The sequence below is a fragment of the Pseudophryne corroboree genome, chromosome 12 (genome assembly GCF_028390025.1).
Source record: "Pseudophryne corroboree isolate aPseCor3 chromosome 12, aPseCor3.hap2, whole genome shotgun sequence".
In the NCBI taxonomy this organism is placed as follows: Eukaryota; Metazoa; Chordata; class Amphibia; order Anura; family Myobatrachidae; genus Pseudophryne; species Pseudophryne corroboree.
This window is the reverse complement of record NC_086455.1, coordinates 154523433-154541569: the sequence shown is the minus strand read 5'-3', so window position 1 is coordinate 154541569 and position 18137 is coordinate 154523433. Positions and strand designations below refer to the sequence as shown.

General features: G+C 47.8%; 1 long non-coding RNA gene across 1 annotated transcript in view; it reads right to left on the bottom strand.

Annotated features, from left to right (window-relative positions):
• LOC134980541 (uncharacterized) overlaps positions 1-17178 on the bottom strand; it is a 139987-nt gene extending 122809 nt beyond the window's left edge. The window contains exon 1 of the long non-coding RNA XR_010190426.1: positions 17049-17178. This is a non-coding gene — a long non-coding RNA (uncharacterized LOC134980541). The remainder of the gene's footprint in view (positions 1-17048) is intronic.
• Between the last annotated feature and the right edge of the window lie 959 nt (positions 17179-18137).

Genomic DNA, 18137 nt, shown 5'->3' with positions numbered 1-18137 from the left:
CAGTGTGCGTGTAAGTTAGAGCTATATCAAAGGGGTGTACTGATCTGATACATCCGCGTTAGGCGTTCCCAGGCCAGCCTGTTAAATAACATCCAACAAAACGCTTGGGTGGAGGCACATATAGTAGAAACAAGGTACCCTCGGGTAGAAGAGGGGTTACACTGGTATGGTACGGCTCCGCCAGCACAAGGGAAAGATGCAGGCTCCAAAATGTGGTCAGAACCGCAGAGAAGATCATCGGGGCCGACCTTCCGTCAGTTCAGGACCTGTACCTGTCCAGAGCTAAACAGCGGGCAATGAAGATAGTAAAGGACCAGCTACACCCCGGCCACAGCATGTTTAACTTGCTTCCTTCAGGCAGGCGTTACAGGGCTGTCCCCGCCAGGTCCACCAGAAGCCTCAAAAGTTTCTTTCCCCAAGCGGTCCGCCTGCTGAACTCTTGAACATTGACTGACTAGATGTTCATGTAACTAACTTGTGTCCCTACGGTATACCTACTGTATCTGTCTGACTTTACTTGCCCCCCCCCCCGCACCTGCTTATCTGTTAACTACTTGGCTGTTGTACAGCAAACTGAAGACAAATTCCTAGTATATATACAAGTATACCTGGCCAATAAAGCTGATTCTGATTATGTGTATACATGTATATGTCTATATATATATGGGTAACTGTATATGTGTGTGTTTATGTATATTTGTGTGTTTATGTGTGTGTGTGTGTGTGTGTGTGTGTGTGTGTGTGTGTGTGTGTGTGTATATCTGTGTATATGTGTGTTTATTTATGTATGCCTGTGACTAAATGTGTGTGAATCTATATATGTGTGTATGTGTGGTGGTGGTGGTTGTCATGTCTCCGGGAGTTTATCGCTGCAGTGCGATCGGGTCAGAAATGCGCCGGCGCCTCAGTGCGCCGGCGCATGCCAGACGGCCAAAGGCTGTCGCTGCAGTACGATCGTCTCTGCCTGATTGACAGGCAGAGGTGGTCGCTGAGCGGGTGTGGGATGAAACAGCTGCGTTTGGCCGCCGTTTCGTGGGCACGGTCCGGCAAACGCAGGCATGACCGGACCGTGCGGGCTGGGGAGCGACGAGTAACTCCCAGCCAGCACGCTAAATCTGTGCTGGCCGGGAGGTACTCCTAAAGTGCAAAAGCATCGCCGCTGTGCACTTCTGCTGGGGGGGGCGGCACTGACATATGGGGCGGGATAGCCCAGTGCTGGGCGTCCCCCCGCATGTCTATGGACATGATCGTAGCCCTGCAAAATTTTGCAGGGCTAAGATCAACTCGGAATGACCCCCACCATGTCTCCACGCTACGCCTCTGGGTACGCTTCACCTCTCAGAGCGTCTCAGTCGCGCTGTGTCTCATGTTGTCTGGCAGATGACACTAGGTGTATGACGAGTAGACAGACCTGTATTTGGTGCTTTGTAGCTGTGTACAGTATAATGTGTTGGAATTGCCTGTGGAATGTTTCTCAAGCCTGACTAAATTAACAAAGGGGTAAAACCAGAACTTCTGTGGTAGCTGCACCGTAAATAAAACAGGACTTCAGCTGGTATAACGTAATGGCAAGTAATGCGTTGTGGTACCAACCTGTAACATTTCTGCAGATAATATTTTCTATTAAAATCCATTTTAGGAAAAAAATAATTCTATATTATTATTTTTTTTTTGGTGATGAAATACGAGAACGTAAAAGTCAGACATAAAATTAGTGGGTTGTAACTTTTTGTCTGCAAGAGATTCAACAAAAATTTGCCAGTGTTTGGCAGCGAGAGGAGTGCGTGACATTGTAGCTGGCATATGTTAGGTGGGCTGAGAAAATATTTACTCAGAATTTAAATAGAACATTTTATATCCCGGCAGTGTGCACAGGAAATTTCCTGAACGCAGAACCAGTTTTTCTTTGCCTTTCAGAATCAGGGGCTTCTACTGTGGTAGATAACTTCTTTTTCACCAGTTACACTTCTGGAACTGGGTGGGATCCGATTGGATCCCTCTCGCTGAACTTTATAATAAGAAGCCCAAAGGCTTCTATTAGGCACAGAACATGTGCAGAGTAAAAATAACCAGGCACTTAAAAGTATACAATAAGGGGGTCATTCCAAGTTGATCACACGCTGCAACTTTTTGCAGCCCATACGATCAACTAGACGCCGCCTGTGGGGGGAGTGGATTTTTGCATAGCAAGGCTGCGAACGCTGGTGCAGCCCTGCTATGCAAAAAAAGTTTTGTGCAGAAGTAGACCAGGGTAAGAGTTACTCACCCTGTGCGATCACTTCAGTGTTGTAGGTCCCGGAATTGACGTCAGACATCCGCCCTCCAAGCGCCTCGACACGCCTGCGTTCGGATCTCCATGCCCCGAAAACGGTGAGTTGACGCCCGGATCCACCCTCCACCTGTCAATCTCTTGCGGACGCCGCTGCGACCGCTTTCTTCGTTGGACGCGTCGCTGCCCGGCTACGGCCGTCGGCGGGCAACGACGCACCTGCTCAATGCAGCCGCCGCGCATGCGCAGTTCTGACCCGATCGCACGGCTGCGAAGAAACGCAGCGTGCGATCGGGTCGGAATGACCCCAAAAAACGTTTGGTTGCAACAATTAACTTCATAAAAAGCTGATAGAAGAATCAGTGTAAATTGTTAGAATGGCAAACCATTGACTTAGCTGTTACTACAGTATGTAGCCACAACGTGCCGATAAACGCTGGATGGATAATCAAATCCAATAAAGTGATAAATGTCTTTTAGCCAAAGTCTTATTTACTTAGGAAGTGTCTTTCAAATAAGAGAAAATCCAGATGGATAATTGGCAACAAAAATGAATTGCTTGTTAGCAAATAGCAAATAATGACTTCATAGCAGCTCAGTGTCTGCTGTGAGGTAGGTTGTATTAATATGGAGAAGGCTGCAGCACTTACCAACCATTGAGAAGCTTACAGCAGTATATCCACGTTCAACTCCTGTAGGGCATTAAGACCCACATGTGCCAGTCAGTATGGTTAATCTCTTGAGTACGTTAATGCTCATCTATGGCAGGGAAGCCTACATATCCCGGTCTTTAGCGTAAGACTCCTAAACTGTCTGTCGGGCAACGTGTTGTAGTGCCCGCTGAATTGTCCAGTACTGAAGCATGGCTATTGATTAAATGATGTGAGTTGCTACATACAGTATGGTCTGCCCGGCGCCTGTTGGAGGCTAGTAATAAGCTGTGACAGCTCCTATGGCCATATCACCTCATAGAGCTCCATCCCATCCTCCTCCAGCCATATAACTTCATTGCTCAATGCCTTTCTCCCCCAGCTATATCATCTCATAGTTCCATCCTATCCTCCTTAAGCCATATAACGTCAGTACTCCATCCCATCCTCCTCCAGCAATATAACTTTATTGTTCCACCCCATCCTCATCAAGCCATATCACCTCATAGCACCATCCCATCCTCCTAAAGCCATATAACATCATTGCTCCATCCCATCCTCCTCAAGCCATATAACTTTATAGTTCCATCCCATCCTCCTCCAGCCATATCACCTCATAGAGCTCTATCTTATCCTCCTCCAGCCAAATCACCTGATAGCTCTATCCTATCCTCCTCAAGCCATATAACATCATTGCTCCATCCCATCCTCCTCCAGCCATATCACCTCATAGCTCCATCCCATCCTCCGCAAGCCATAGAACGTCATTTCTCCATCCCATCCTCCTCCCGCCACTTAACGTCATTGCTCCATCTCATCCACCTCCAGCCTCTTAACTTCATTGCTCCATCTCATCCTCCTCTAGCCATATATCTTTATAGCTCCTTCTAATAATCCCCCAGCCATATCACCTCATAGCTCCATCCTATCCTCCTCAAGCCATATAACATCAATGCTCCATTCCATTCTCCTCCAGCCATATCACCTCATAGCTCCATCCCATCCTCCTCAAGCCATATAACGTCATTGCTCCATCCCATCTTCCTCCAGCCACTTAATGTCATTGCTCCATCCCATCCTCTTCCAGTCTCTTAACTTCATTGCTCCATCTCATCCTCCTCCATCCATATAACTGTATAGCTCCTTCCAATAATACCCCATCCATATCACCTCATAGAGCTCTATCCCATCCTCCTAAAGCCATATAACATCACTGCTCCATACCTCCCTCCTCCAACCATATCACCTCATAGCTCCATCATATCCTCCTCCAGCCATGTAACATCATAGCTCCACACCATCCTCCTCAGCCATATCACCTCATAGCTCCATCCTATTCTTTTCCAGCCATACCAATCCTCAGCTACAGTATATAACTTTATAGCTTCATCCCATCCTCCTCCATCCATATAACATCATTGCTCTATCCCATCTTCCTCCAGCCATATCACCTCATAGCTCCATCCCATTCTTTTCCAGCCATATCACCTCATAGAGCTCCATCCCATCCTCCTCCAGCCATATCACCTCATAGCTCCATCCTATCCTCCTCAAGCCATATAACATCATTGCTCCATCCCATCCACCTCCAGCCATATCACCTCATAGCTCCAGCATATCCTCCTCCAGCCATGTAACGTCATAGTTCCACACCATCCTCCTCAGCCATATAACTTCATAGGTCAAATCCATCCTCCTCCAGTGATTTATAACGTCATTGCTCCATCCCATCCTCCTCTAGCAATAACTTTAAAGCTTCACCCCATCCTCCTCCAACCATATCACCTCATAGCTCCATCCCATTCTCCACAAGCCATATCACCTCATAGCTCCAACCCATCCTCCACAAGCCATTTAACATCATTGCTTCATCTCATCCTCTGCAAGCCATATAACTTTATAGCTCCTTCCATAATCCCCCAGCAATATCACCTCATAGCTCCATCCCATCCTCCTCAAGCCATATAATGTCATTGCTCCATCCCATCCTCCTCCAGCCTCTTAACTTCATTGCTCTATTACATCCTCCTCCAGCCATATAACTTTATAGTTCGATCCCATCCTCCTCCAGCCGTATCACCTCATAGAGCTCTATCCCATCCTCCTCCAACCATATAACCTCATACTCCATCCTATCCTCCTCCAGCCATATCACCTCATAGCTCCATCCTATCCTCCTCAAGCCATATAACATCACTGCTCCATCCCATCCTCCTCCAGCCATATCACCTCATAGCTCCATCCCATCCTCCTCAAGCCATATAATGTCACTGCTCCATCCGGTCCTCCTAAAGCCATATAACGTCATTGCTCCATCGCATCCTCCACCAGCCTCTTAACTTCCTTGCTTCATCCCATCCTCCTCCAGCCATATAATTTTGTAGTTCCATCCTATCCTCCTCCAGCCATATCACCTCATAGAGCTCTATCCCATCCACCTCCAGCCATATCACCTCATAGCTCCATCCTATCCTCCTCAAGCCATATAACATTATTGCTCCATCCCATCCTCCTCCAGCCTTATCAGCTCATAGCTCCATCCCATCCTCCTCAAGCCTTATGACATCATTGCTCCATCCCATCCTCCTAAAGCCACTTAACTTCATTGCTCCATTCCATCCTTCTCGAGCCATATATCTTTATAGCTCCACCCCATCCTCCTCCATCCATTTCACTTCATTGCTCCATCCCATCCTCCTTTAGCCACTTAACTTCAATGCTCCATCCCATCCTCCTCCAGCCATATAACTTTATAGCTCCACCCCATCCTCCTCCAGCCATATCACTTCATTGCTCAATCCTATCCTCCTTTAGCCATATCACCTCATACTGTAGCTCCATCCCTTCTTCCTCCAACCATATAACATCATTGTAACTTTATAGCTTCATCCCATCCTCTTGCATCCATATAATGTCACTGCTCCATCCCATTCCTCCTCCAGCCATATCACCTCATAGTTCCTTCCCATCATCCTCCAGCCATATCACCTCATAGAGCTCTATCCCATCCTCCTACAGCCATATCACCTTATAGCTTCATCCCATCCTCCTACAGCCATATCAACTCATAGCTCCACACCATCCTCCTCCAGCCATATCACCTCATAGTTCCATCCCATCATCCTCCAGCCATATCACCTCATAGCTCCATCCCATCCTCCCCCAGCCATATCACCTCATAGTTCCATCCCATCATCCTCCAGCCATATCACCTCATAGTTCCATCCCATCATCCTCCAGCCATATCACCTCATAGAGCTCTATCCCATCCTCCTACAGCCATATCACTTTATAGCTTCATCCCATCCTCCTACAGCCATATCACCTCATAGCTCCATCCCAACCTCCTCCAGCCTCATAACTCCATCCCATCCTCCTTCAGCCATATCACCTCCTAGCTCCATCCCATCCTCCTCCAGCCATTTCACCTCATAGATCTCTATCCCATCCTCCTCCAGCCATTTCACCTCATAGATCTCTATCCCATCCTCATCCAGCCATATCACCTCATAGCTCTATCCCATCTTCTTTCAGCCATACAATTTCATGACCTCCTCTTATTTTTACAGTTTAGATGAAACTTTGTAGCAATAAAATTTAAAAGAAGAAATGTGCTATTAGCGTCTGCCTGTAGTACGTAACAATAAAAGGGGCAACACAGGCCTTAGTTTGCCTTCTTTCAAAATTTATTTATTACCGGCAGCTGAAGTCTCCATTTGTGGAGTAAATAACTTCAGTTTTTATCTATTACTTAGGCAGCAAAGTTGTTGTGTCAGTAATTTGCATAGTAGGATAAAATAAAATATGAGTGAAGTTTCCAGGACTACTATATCCTAGAGATGAGCGCCTGAAATTTTTCGGGTTTTGTGTTTTGGTTTTGGGTTCGGTTCCGCGGCCGTGTTTTGGGTTCGAACGCGTTTTGGCAAAACCTCACCGAATTTTTTTTGTCGGATTCGGGTGTGTTTTGGATTCGGGTGTTTTTTTCAAAAAACACTAAAAAACAGCTTAAATCATAGAATTTGGGGGTCATTTTGATCCCAAAGTATTATTAACCTCAAAAACCATAATTTACACTCATTTTCAGTCTATTCTGAATACCTCACACCTCACAATATTATTTTTAGTCCTAAAATTTGCACCGAGGTCGCTGTGTGAGTAAGATAAGCGACCCTAGTGGCCGACACAAACACCGGGCCCATCTAGGAGTGGCACTGCAGTGTCACGCAGGATGTCCCTTCCAAAAAACCCTCCCCAAACAGCACATGACGCAAAGAAAAAAAGAGGCGCAATGAGGTAGCTGTGTGAGTAAGATTAGCGACCCTAGTGGCCGACACAAACACCGGGCCCATCTAGGAGTGGCACTGCAGTGTCACGCAGGATGGCCCTTCCAAAAAACCCTCCCCAAACAGCACATGACGCAAAGAAAAAAAGAGGCGCAATGAGGTAGCTGTGTGAGTAAGATTAGCGACCCTAGTGGCCGACACAAACACCGGGCCCATCTAGGAGTGGCACTGCAGTGTCACGCAGGATGGCCCTTCCAAAAAACCCTCCCCAAACAGCACATGACGCAAAGAAAAAAAGAGGCGCAATGAGGTAGCTGTGTGAGTAAGATTAGCGACCCTAGTGGCCGACACAAACACCGGGCCCATCTAGGAGTGGCACTGCAGTGTCACGCAGGATGTCCCTTCCAAAAAAACCTCCCCAAACAGCACATGACGCAAAGAAAAAAAGAGGCGCAATGAGGTAGCTGTGTGAGTAAGATTAGCGACCCTAGTGGCCGACACAAACACCGGGCCCATCTAGGAGTGGCACTGCAGTGTCACGCAGGATGTCCCTTCCAAAAAACCCTCCCCAAACAGCACATGACGCAAAGAAAAAAAGAGGCGCAATGAGGTAGCTGTGTGAGTAAGATTAGCGACCCTAGTGGCCGACACAAACACCGGGCCCATCTAGGAGTGGCACTGCAGTGTCACGCAGGATGTCCCTTCCAAAAAACCCTCCCCAAACAGCACATGACGCAAAGAAAAAAAGAGGCGCAATGAGGTAGCTGACTGTGTGAGTAAGATTAGCGACCCTAGTGGCCGACACAAACACCGGGCCCATCTAGGAGTGGCACTGCAGTGTCACGCAGGATGTCCCTTCCAAAAAAAACCTCCCCAATCAGCACATGATGCAAAGAAAAAGAAAAGAAAAAAGAGGTGCAAGATGGAATTGTCCTTGGGCCCTCCCACCCACCCTTATGTTGTATAAACAAAACAGGACATGCACACTTTAACCAACCCATCATTTCAGTGACAGGGTCTGCCACACGACTGTGACTGATATGACGGGTTGGTTTGGACCCCCCCCCCAAAAAAGAAGCAATTAATCTCTCCTTGCACAAACTGGCTCTACAGAGGCAAGATGTCCACCTCATCTTCACCCTCCGATATATCACCGTGTACATCCCCCTCCTCACAGATTATCAATTCGTCCCCACTGGAATCCACCATCTCAGCTCCCTGTGTACTTTGTGGAGGCAATTGCTGCTGGTCAATGTCTCCGCGGAGGAATTGATTATAATTCATTTTAATGAACATCATCTTCTCCACATTTTCTGGATGTAACCTCGTACGCCGATTGCTGACAAGGTGAGCGGCGGCACTAAACACTCTTTCGGAGTACACACTTGTGGGAGGGCAACTTAGGTAGAATAAAGCCAGTTTGTGCAAGGGCCTCCAAATTGCCTCTTTTTCCTGCCAGTATAAGTACGGACTGTGTGACGTGCCTACTTGGATGCGGTCACTCATATAATCCTCCACCATTCTATCAATGTTGAGAGAATCATATGCAGTGACAGTAGACGACATGTCCGTAATCGTTGTCAGGTCCTTCAGTCCGGACCAGATGTCAGCATCAGCAGTCGCTCCAGACTGCCCTGCATCACCGCCAGCGGGTGGGCTCGGAATTCTGAGCCTTTTCCTCGCACCCCCAGTTGCGGGAGAATGTGAAGGAGGAGATGTTGACAGGTCGCGTTCCGCTTGACTTGACAATTTTGTCACCAGCAGGTCTTTCAACCCCAGCAGACCTGTGTCTGCTGGAAAGAGAGATCCAAGGTAGGCTTTAAATCTAGGATCGAGCACGGTGGCCAAAATGTAGTGCTCTGATTTCAACAGATTGACCACCCGTGAATCCTTGTTAAGCGAATTAAGGGCTGCATCCACAAGTCCCACATGCCTAGCGGAATCGCTCCCTTTTAGCTCCTTCTTCAATGCCTCCAGCTTCTTCTGCAAAAGCCTGATGAGGGGAATGACCTGACTCAGGCTGGCAGTGTCTGAACTGACTTCACGTGTGGCAAGTTCAAAGGGCATCAGAACCTTGCACAACGTTGAAATCATTCTCCACTGCACTTGAGACAGGTGCATTCCACCTACTATATCGTGCTCAATTGTATAGGCTTGAATGGCCTTTTGCTGCTCCTCCAACCTCTGAAGCATATAGAGGGTTGAATTCCACCTCGTTACCACTTCTTGCTTCAGATGATGGCAGGGCAGGTTCAGTAGTTTTTGGTGGTGCTCCAGTTTTCTGTACGTGGTGCCAGTACGCCGAAAGTGTCCCGCAATTCTTCTGGCCACCGACAGCATCTCTTGCACGCCCCTGTCGTTTTTTAAAAAATTCTGCACCACCAAATTCAAGGTATGTGCAAAACATGGGACGTGCTGGAATTGGCCCAGATTTAATGCACACACAATATTGCTGGCGTTGTCCGATGCCACAAATCCACAGGAGAGTCCAATTGGGGTAAGCCATTCCGCGATGATCTTCCTCAGTTGCCGTAAGAGGTTTTCAGCTGTGTGCGTATTCTGGAAAGCGGTGATACAAAGCGTAGCCTGCCTAGGAAAGAGTTGGCGTTTGCGAGATGCTGCTACTGGTGCCGCCGCTGCTGTTCTTGCGGCGGGAGTCCATACATCTACCCAGTGGGCTGTCACAGTCATATAGTCCTGACCCTGCCCTGCTCCACTTGTCCACATGTCCGTGGTTAAGTGGACATTGGGTACAGCTGCATTTTTTAGGACACTGGTGACTCTTTTTCTGAGGTCTGTGTACATTTTCGGTATCGCCTGCCTAGAGAAATGGAACCTAGATGGTATTTGGTACCGGGGACACAGTACCTCCAACAAGTCTCTAGTTGGCTCTGCAGTAATGATGGATACCGGAACCACGTTTCTCACCACCCAGGATGCCAAGGCCTCAGTTATCCGCTTTGCAGTAGGATGACTGCTGTGATATTTCATCTTCCTCGCAAAGGACTGTTGAACAGTCAATTGCTTACTGGAAGTAGTACAAGTGGGCTTACGACTTCCCCTCTGGGATGACCATCGACTCCCAGCGGCAACAACAGCAGCGCCAGCAGCAGTAGGCGTTACACGCAAGGATGCATCGGAGGAATCCCAGGCAGGAGAGGACTCGTCAGAATTGCCAGTGACATGGCCTGCAGGACTATTGGCATTCCTGGGGAAGGAGGAAATTGACACTGAGGGAGTTGGTGGGGTGGTTTGCGTGAGCTTGGTTACAAGAGGAAGGGATTTACTGGTCAGTGGACTGCTTCCGCTGTCACCCAAAGTTTTTGAACTTGTCACTGACTTATTATGAATGCGCTGCAGGTGACGTATAAGGGAGGATGTTCCGAGGTGGTTAACGTCCTTACCCCTACTTATTACAGCTTGACAAAGGGAACACACGGCTTGACACCTGTTGTCCGCATTTCTGGTGAAATACCTCCACACCGAAGAGCTGATTTTTTTGGTATTTTCACCTGGCATGTCAACGGCCATATTCCTCCCACGGACAACAGGTGTCTCCCCGGGTGCCTGACTTAAACAAACCACCTCACCATCAGAATCCTCCTGGTCAATTTCCTCCCCAGCGCCAGCAACACCCATATCCTCCTCATCCTGGTGTACTTCAACACTGACATCTTCAATCTGACTATCAGGAACTGGACTGCGGGTGCTCCTTCCAGCACTTGCAGGGGGCGTGCAAATGGTGGAAGGCGCATGCTCTTCACGTCCAGTGTTGGGAAGGTCAGGCATCGCAACCGACACAATTGGACTCTCCTTGTGGATTTGGGATTTCAAAGAACGCACAGTTCTTTGCGGTGCTTTGCCTTTTGCCAGCTTGAGTCTTTTCAGTTTTCTAGCGAGAGGCTGAGTGCTTCCATCCTCATGTGAAGCTGAACCACTAGCCATGAACATAGGCCAGGGCCTCAGCCGTTCCTTGCCACTCCGTGTGGTAAATGGCATATTGGCAAGTTTACGCTTCTCCTCCGACAATTTTATTTTAGGTTTTGGAGTCCTTTTTTTACTGATATTTGGTGTTTTGGTTTTGACATGCTCTGTACTATGCCATTGGGCATCGGCCTTGGCAGACGACGTTGCTGGCATTTCATCGTCTCGGCCATGACTAGTGGCAGCAGCTTCAGCACGAGGTGGAAGTGGATCTTGATCTTTCCCTAATTTTGGAACCGCAACATTTTTGTTCTCCATATTTTAATAGGCACAACTAAAAGGCACCTCAGGTAAACAATGGAGATGGATGGATTGGATACTAGTATACAATTATGGACGGGCTGCCGAGTGCCGACACAGAGGTAGCCACAGCCGTGAACTACCGCACTGTACTGTGTCTGCTGCTAATATATAGACTGGTTGATAAAGAGATAGTATACTCGTAACTAGTATGTATGTATAAAGAAAGAAAAAAAAACCACGGTTAGGTGGTATATACAATTATGGACGGGCTGCCGAGTGCCGACACAGAGGTAGCCACAGCCGTGAACTACCGCACTGTACTGTGTCTGCTGCTAATATATAGACTGGTTGATAAAGAGATAGTATACTCGTAACTAGTATGTATGTATAAAGAAAGAAAAAAAAACCACGGTTAGGTGGTATATACAATTATGGACGGGCTGCCGAGTGCCGACACAGAGGTAGCCACAGCCGTGAACTACCGCACTGTACTGTGTCTGCTGCTAATATATAGACTGGTTGATAAAGGGATAGTATACTCGTAACTAGTATGTATGTATAAAGAAAGAAAAAAAACCCACGGTTAGGTGGTATATACAATTATGGACGGGCTGCCGAGTGCCGACACAGAGGTAGCCACAGCCGTGAACTACCGCACTGTACTGTGTCTGCTGCTAATATATAGACTGGTTGATAAAGAGATAGTATACTCGTAACTAGTATGTATGTATAAAGAAAGAAAAAAAAACCACGGTTAGGTGGTATATACAATTATGGACGGGCTGCCGAGTGCCGACACAGAGGTAGCCACAGCCGTGAACTACCGCACTGTACTGTGTCTGCTGCTAATATAGACTGGTTGATAAAGAGATAGTATACTCGTAACTAGTATGTATGTATAAAGAAAGAAAAAAAAACCACGGTTAGGTGGTATATACAATTATGGACGGGCTGCCGAGTGCCGACACAGAGGTAGCCACAGCCGTGAACTACCGCACTGTACTGTGTCTGCTGCTAATATATAGACTGGTTGATAAAGAGATAGTATACTCGTAACTAGTATGTATGTATAAAGAAAGGAAAAAAAACCACGGTTAGGTGGTATATACAATTATGGACGGGCTGCCGAGTGCCGACACAGAGGTAGCCACAGCCGTGAACTACCGCACTGTACTGTGTCTGCTGCTAATATAGACTGGTTGATAAAGAGATAGTATACTACTAATATTATATACTGGTGGTCAGGTCACTGGTCACTAGTCACACTGGCAGTGGCACTCCTGCAGCAAAAGTGTGCACTGTTTAATTTTAATATAATATTATGTACTCCTGGCTCCTGCTATAACCTATAACTGGCACTGCAGTAGTGCTCCCCAGTCTCCCCCACAATTATAAGCTGTGTGAGCTGAGCAGTCAGACAGATATATAATATATATAGATGATGCAGCACACTGGCCTGAGCCTGAGCAGTGCACACAGATATGGTATGTGACTGACTGAGTCACTGTGTGTATCGCTTTTTTCAGGCAGAGAACGGATATATTAAATAAACTGCACTGTGTGTCTGGTGGTCACTCACTATATAATATATTATGTACTCCTGGCTCCTGCTATAACCTATAACTGGCACTGCAGTAGTGCTCCCCAGTCTCCCCCACAATTATAAGCTGTGTGAGCTGAGCAGTCAGACAGATATATAATATTATATATAGATAATAGATGATGCAGCACACTGGCCTGAGCCTGAGCAGTGCACACAGATATGGTATGTGACTGAGTCACTGTGTGCTGTGTATCGCTTTTTTCAGGCAGAGAACGGATTATAAATAAAAGTGGTGGTCACTGGTCACTATCAGCAAAACTCTGCACTGTACACTACTGAGTACTCCTAATGCTCCCCAAAATTAGTAAATCAAGTGTCTAAACGGAGAGGACGCCAGCCACGTCCTCTCCCTATCAATCTCAATGCACGTGTGAAAATGGCGGCGACGCGCGGCTCCTTATATAGAATCCGAGTCTCGCGATAGAATCCGAGCCTCGCGAGAATCCGACAGCGTCATGATGACGTTCGGGCGCGCTCGGGTTAACCGAGCAAGGCGGGAAGATCCGGGTCGCTCGGACCCGTGAAAAAAAACATGAAGTTCTGGCGGGTTCGGATTCAGAGAAACCGAACCCGCTCATCTCTACTGTATCCTGCCCTTCCTACATCTGATCTGTTAGACCAGGGGTGGGGAACCTTTTTTCTACCAAGGGCCATTTGGATATGTATAAAACTTTGGGAGCCATACAAAAATTATCAATTTAAAAATTAGCCTGCCCCCAGTAGATATGCCCCCATTAGATATGACCCCTAGTAGCGCCGCTTACACACACACACACACACACACACACACACTAAAAGAAAGAAAAAACACAATACTCACCAGCCCCGCTCCTGCTTCCGGACCCTTGCCCTCTGCCTGGCTGCCCGCTCCTCAGAACTATGGGAGAGACGTCATGACATCTCTCCCACAGGCACACACGCACACTGCCAGAGCCAGAAGTCGGAGCTCAGGAGTGAGCTCCTACCTCTGGCTGCTGCTGAGGGGAAGAAGCTGAGCGCCCGCTAGTAACAAAATCTCAGCGGGCGCCCGTCATCTCCCTTGGTTAGGTGAGCCTGGGAGGGACGGATCACGTGGCTTTGCGAGCCTTATATGGCCCGCGGGCCTGAAGTTCCCCACCCCTGTGTTAGACTGTAGGAGTGTAGACAATGGGGGTCATTCCGAGTTGATCGTAGGTGTGCTAAATTTAGCACAGCTACGATCATTCACACTGACATGCGGGGGGACGCACAGTACAGGGCTAGTCCGCCCCGCATGTCAGTGCCTTTGCACTTCAAGAGTAGCTCCCGACCAGCGGAGCTTTAGCGTGCTGGCCGGGAGCTACTTGTCGCTCCCCGGCCAGCAGCGGCTGCGTGTGACGTCATGCAGCAGCCGCGGACCCTCCCCTTCAACAGTCTGGCCACGCCTGCGTTGGCCGGACCACGCCGCCGTCCAGCCCCCTCCCGCCCAGCGACCGCCTCTGTCTCAGAGGCGATAGCTAGGCAACGACGGCTGCCATGCGCCGGCGCCGTTTTTGACCCGATCGCTGCACTGCGAGAAACTGCAGCGAGCGATCGGGTCGGAATGACCCCCAATATACAGTACAAGGACACACAGTGGCAGAGAGCTACCATGATCCTGCAGTAAGTTACACAAATTCTGTAGGGACATCAAAATGGGCATTCTGATCCGTGTCGCTAATCTGGCGTCGGTATTTCGACTGCCAGGATCCTGACCGGTTCCCTTAAGGACGTTGGACAGAGGTATGTTAATCCTCGCCCTAAGCAGAATGGGGATGAGCTTTTCACTGAGAACCACTCTAAGTGCACATCCTGACCAACTAACACAGCTCATAAATAATCCGCTGCAAGCATTCCAGTGCGCTGACATTATCCACAAGTGATTGCAGATGAGATTGGATGGATAGCCGGGGTCCTGCGCTGAGGCACATGGATGTATGTGCAAAGGGGATTCTGTAACAGCAGAAAGTGCTCAGTGAGGGGAATGGCAGGGAAATTACCGACGGTAATTAGAACCTCCTGATAATGGAGCATGCCTGTTCCAGACACAGTGATAAGATTTCCGCTCTCCCCAGGTTGCACAAATAAGGGTTTCGGTGCTGGCAGCGTGCCCTGGAGAGAGAAGTAGGCAAAGTTGGGAACAAAAACATTAATTTGACAATTATGATCAGTCAAAGTGTCTCAATTTGTTACAAAGGAACAGAATTCTCAAAACTATACCATGAAGTATTTGTTTCATTGCACATTTGGCTATAAGAGTTAGCATATCATGTCAGTGGAATTTGTCTTAGTGTTGCCAGGTCTACCCGAAACACACCTCACAGCAGAAGGAGCCAACCATTATCCATCCAACCCTATTCATACATATTAAATAATGCAGATTTACCAATACAAAACTTTGCACCACTGCAAATCTACTTGTACTTAAACAAACCACGGTGAACGGTGATGGTTCCGTCCTTCACTAACTCATTATAGTGATAATGGGCAATCCCCACTCAAGGGCATTGGTTGCAACGTCGGAGTGAATGCCCGTGTAATGTATGATGTAAATATACTGTATGAAAAATAGGACTATGCTAATTTTCCTACATGGGACTTTTTGTCTCTGTGGTGCTGCATCATTCAATACCTGTGTTCAGGGCTCCCATCAGAAATTGTGGGGCTCGGGACTGGCAAAACAGACAGAACGCGCCCTCCACCCCCCCAAAAAAAAAATTCTACCGCACCACTTTACCCCTATGTGATGTCACACATTGTGATGTTACATACAGGGACAGCGTTGCGGACCTGCAGGAATGATTCACAGAGAGCTAATGCACAGGGTAGTCTTGTTATAAGAAGTCCTTCCTGGGCATCAGCCCGCTGTCGTTGTACAGCTCTCCAGGTATTGGCGGTAGGAGCCAGGGTTGGGGCCCCATCTCTGTAAGGGTCCTGGACTCCTGTCCCCGCGGACCCCCCCTGTTGGCTACCCTGTCTGTGTTTGGACAACCCCATAGCTCCTACAGCATGTGCCAGTGCAAAGTCAGAGGCACAGATTCTCTGTCCCCTCCGCCTGACTTTCACCGCTGCTGCCAGCCCGGTCTCAGTGCCAGGTGGTGCTCAGCAGGAAAATGAACACTTTTGGAAGGATGGAGAGGAAAGGGTACACTGGGACTGCTTAACAGATTTTATGTAATTGACATATTACAAAGCTAGTGATTTTCAATGAGAACACAAGGTTTTATAACAGAACTGACCATGCAGGAATATGGATTCATTTCCCTCGAGTTTTTGTTGTTTATTTGCAACTGATCTGTCTATAAATTGACTTTAGAATGATGTTAAAACCTTTCATGTGTGAAGGGAACTAACATTTTTTAAGTGCATAAACATAAAGTTATTTTTAATGGACAAAACTTCGATATAATAAAGTATTTGGGGACTGGAGACAGCAGAGGTCATTTCAATGGATCACGGATTGCTATAAACACCTCAAAAATGAAAAGCCCAGCTTGGCCATTGCTATTGTCAGGGGACCCATGCGGGATAAATGCCGTTCTGTAGAATACATTACAGGCGGCAGGATGAGACGATTGTGTTTTTGTCTCACAACCCCTTGGCAGTTATCTTTTTCGCATCTCTGGCTACATTGCACATCATACATGTGAACAGCGAAACACTCACAAGACATGTTCCCAATTCCAAGTGATGGTGACAGTGATTCTGCCGGAGCCTTATGTGGTCCTGCAATGGTCCCATGCAGTCTGAGGACAGCATTAGAAATTCTGCAATGCTGAGAAGCCAGACAGGGGCAAGGTTAATTACCTTATCCCAAATATCCCCCTAACCCTCCCCCCCCCCCCCCACAGCCTAACCCTCCCCAGTGTTGCCTAAACCGAACCCCCCATTCCCGCTGCTTAAATCTAACACTACCACCACCGACAGCCTAACCCTCCCCGGGGGTGCCTAAACATAACCCCCCTCCCCGCAGCCTAACCCTAACTCCCCCCCACCCACCCCACACCCTAAACCCATACCTCCCAACTGTCGGGATTCCAGCGGACAGTTGCGCTATTCAGTCCCTGTCCTACCCGCGTGTCACAATGTCCCGCGGGCGGGGGGCAGTCGGGGGAGCCTTTGATCTCCCGCTGCTCTGCAAAGCAGCTAGTGATCTCTGCATACATGCTATGCACATGCGCACGGCATGTATTCAGTGCTGGGAGGTGAGCAGGGGGCTGCCCAGCTGCTGGTGGAGCGCTGGGCACGCCCACAAAATGAAGTACAACGAGTAGGCGCGCAATACCACGACCACTTTGCCTAAGTCACGCCCCCTCCCACCCATGTGTGCGCTATATAAATAACTGGTAATAGATAAATTAGAATAGTGACCATCCCTAGATGAGAGCATTGCACTTTATCAGGGTTATTATAGGGCAGGAGATTTCTCCCCCGCTAGACACACAGGGATCAGTTTTGTGATGTGTTGACAGTTTGGAGAGTTTGGAGGAATAATAATACTAGAAATAAGATGGCCGCTTGTTGCGGATTCTCACATCATCCGCTCGTGTTCTACTTACACTCCCCAAATCAAAGATTCCATATGAAATATTTAGCACAGCAGAGCTGTGAATTATTCTGTACATCTGTTCAGGTCAGTGGAAAGAGGAACCCAGTAATATGTCAAATGTGATGAAAATTTGTAGACTAACGTTTCCCTTACCTCCTCCGCCATCTGCGTGATCTCCGTCCTCACAGCCTCCGCCCTCTGCAATCTGTCCCACCATAAATTAAATCCCTGTATAAGAACTTTATTATATATTTATTTTATTTGAAGGAGATTAGTTCTAAATATTTTTTTTTTACTTTTTATAAACGCTGTTTCACAGATAAAGGGGTCTATTTACTAAGCCTTGGAGAGAGATACAGTGGACGGAAATAATGTACCAGCCACATTGCGCTGTGCTGAGTGGGGGGAGAGATGTGTGCTGAGCGGTTCGCTCAGTACACATCTCTCCCCAGATCTGCCCGTGAATATGGGCCTTAACACTCCAAACAGAAAACACCTTGAGAAAATGCCAAGAGAAATGGTGCATAAAAGATCCTTTGATATATGCAATGCCACCAGA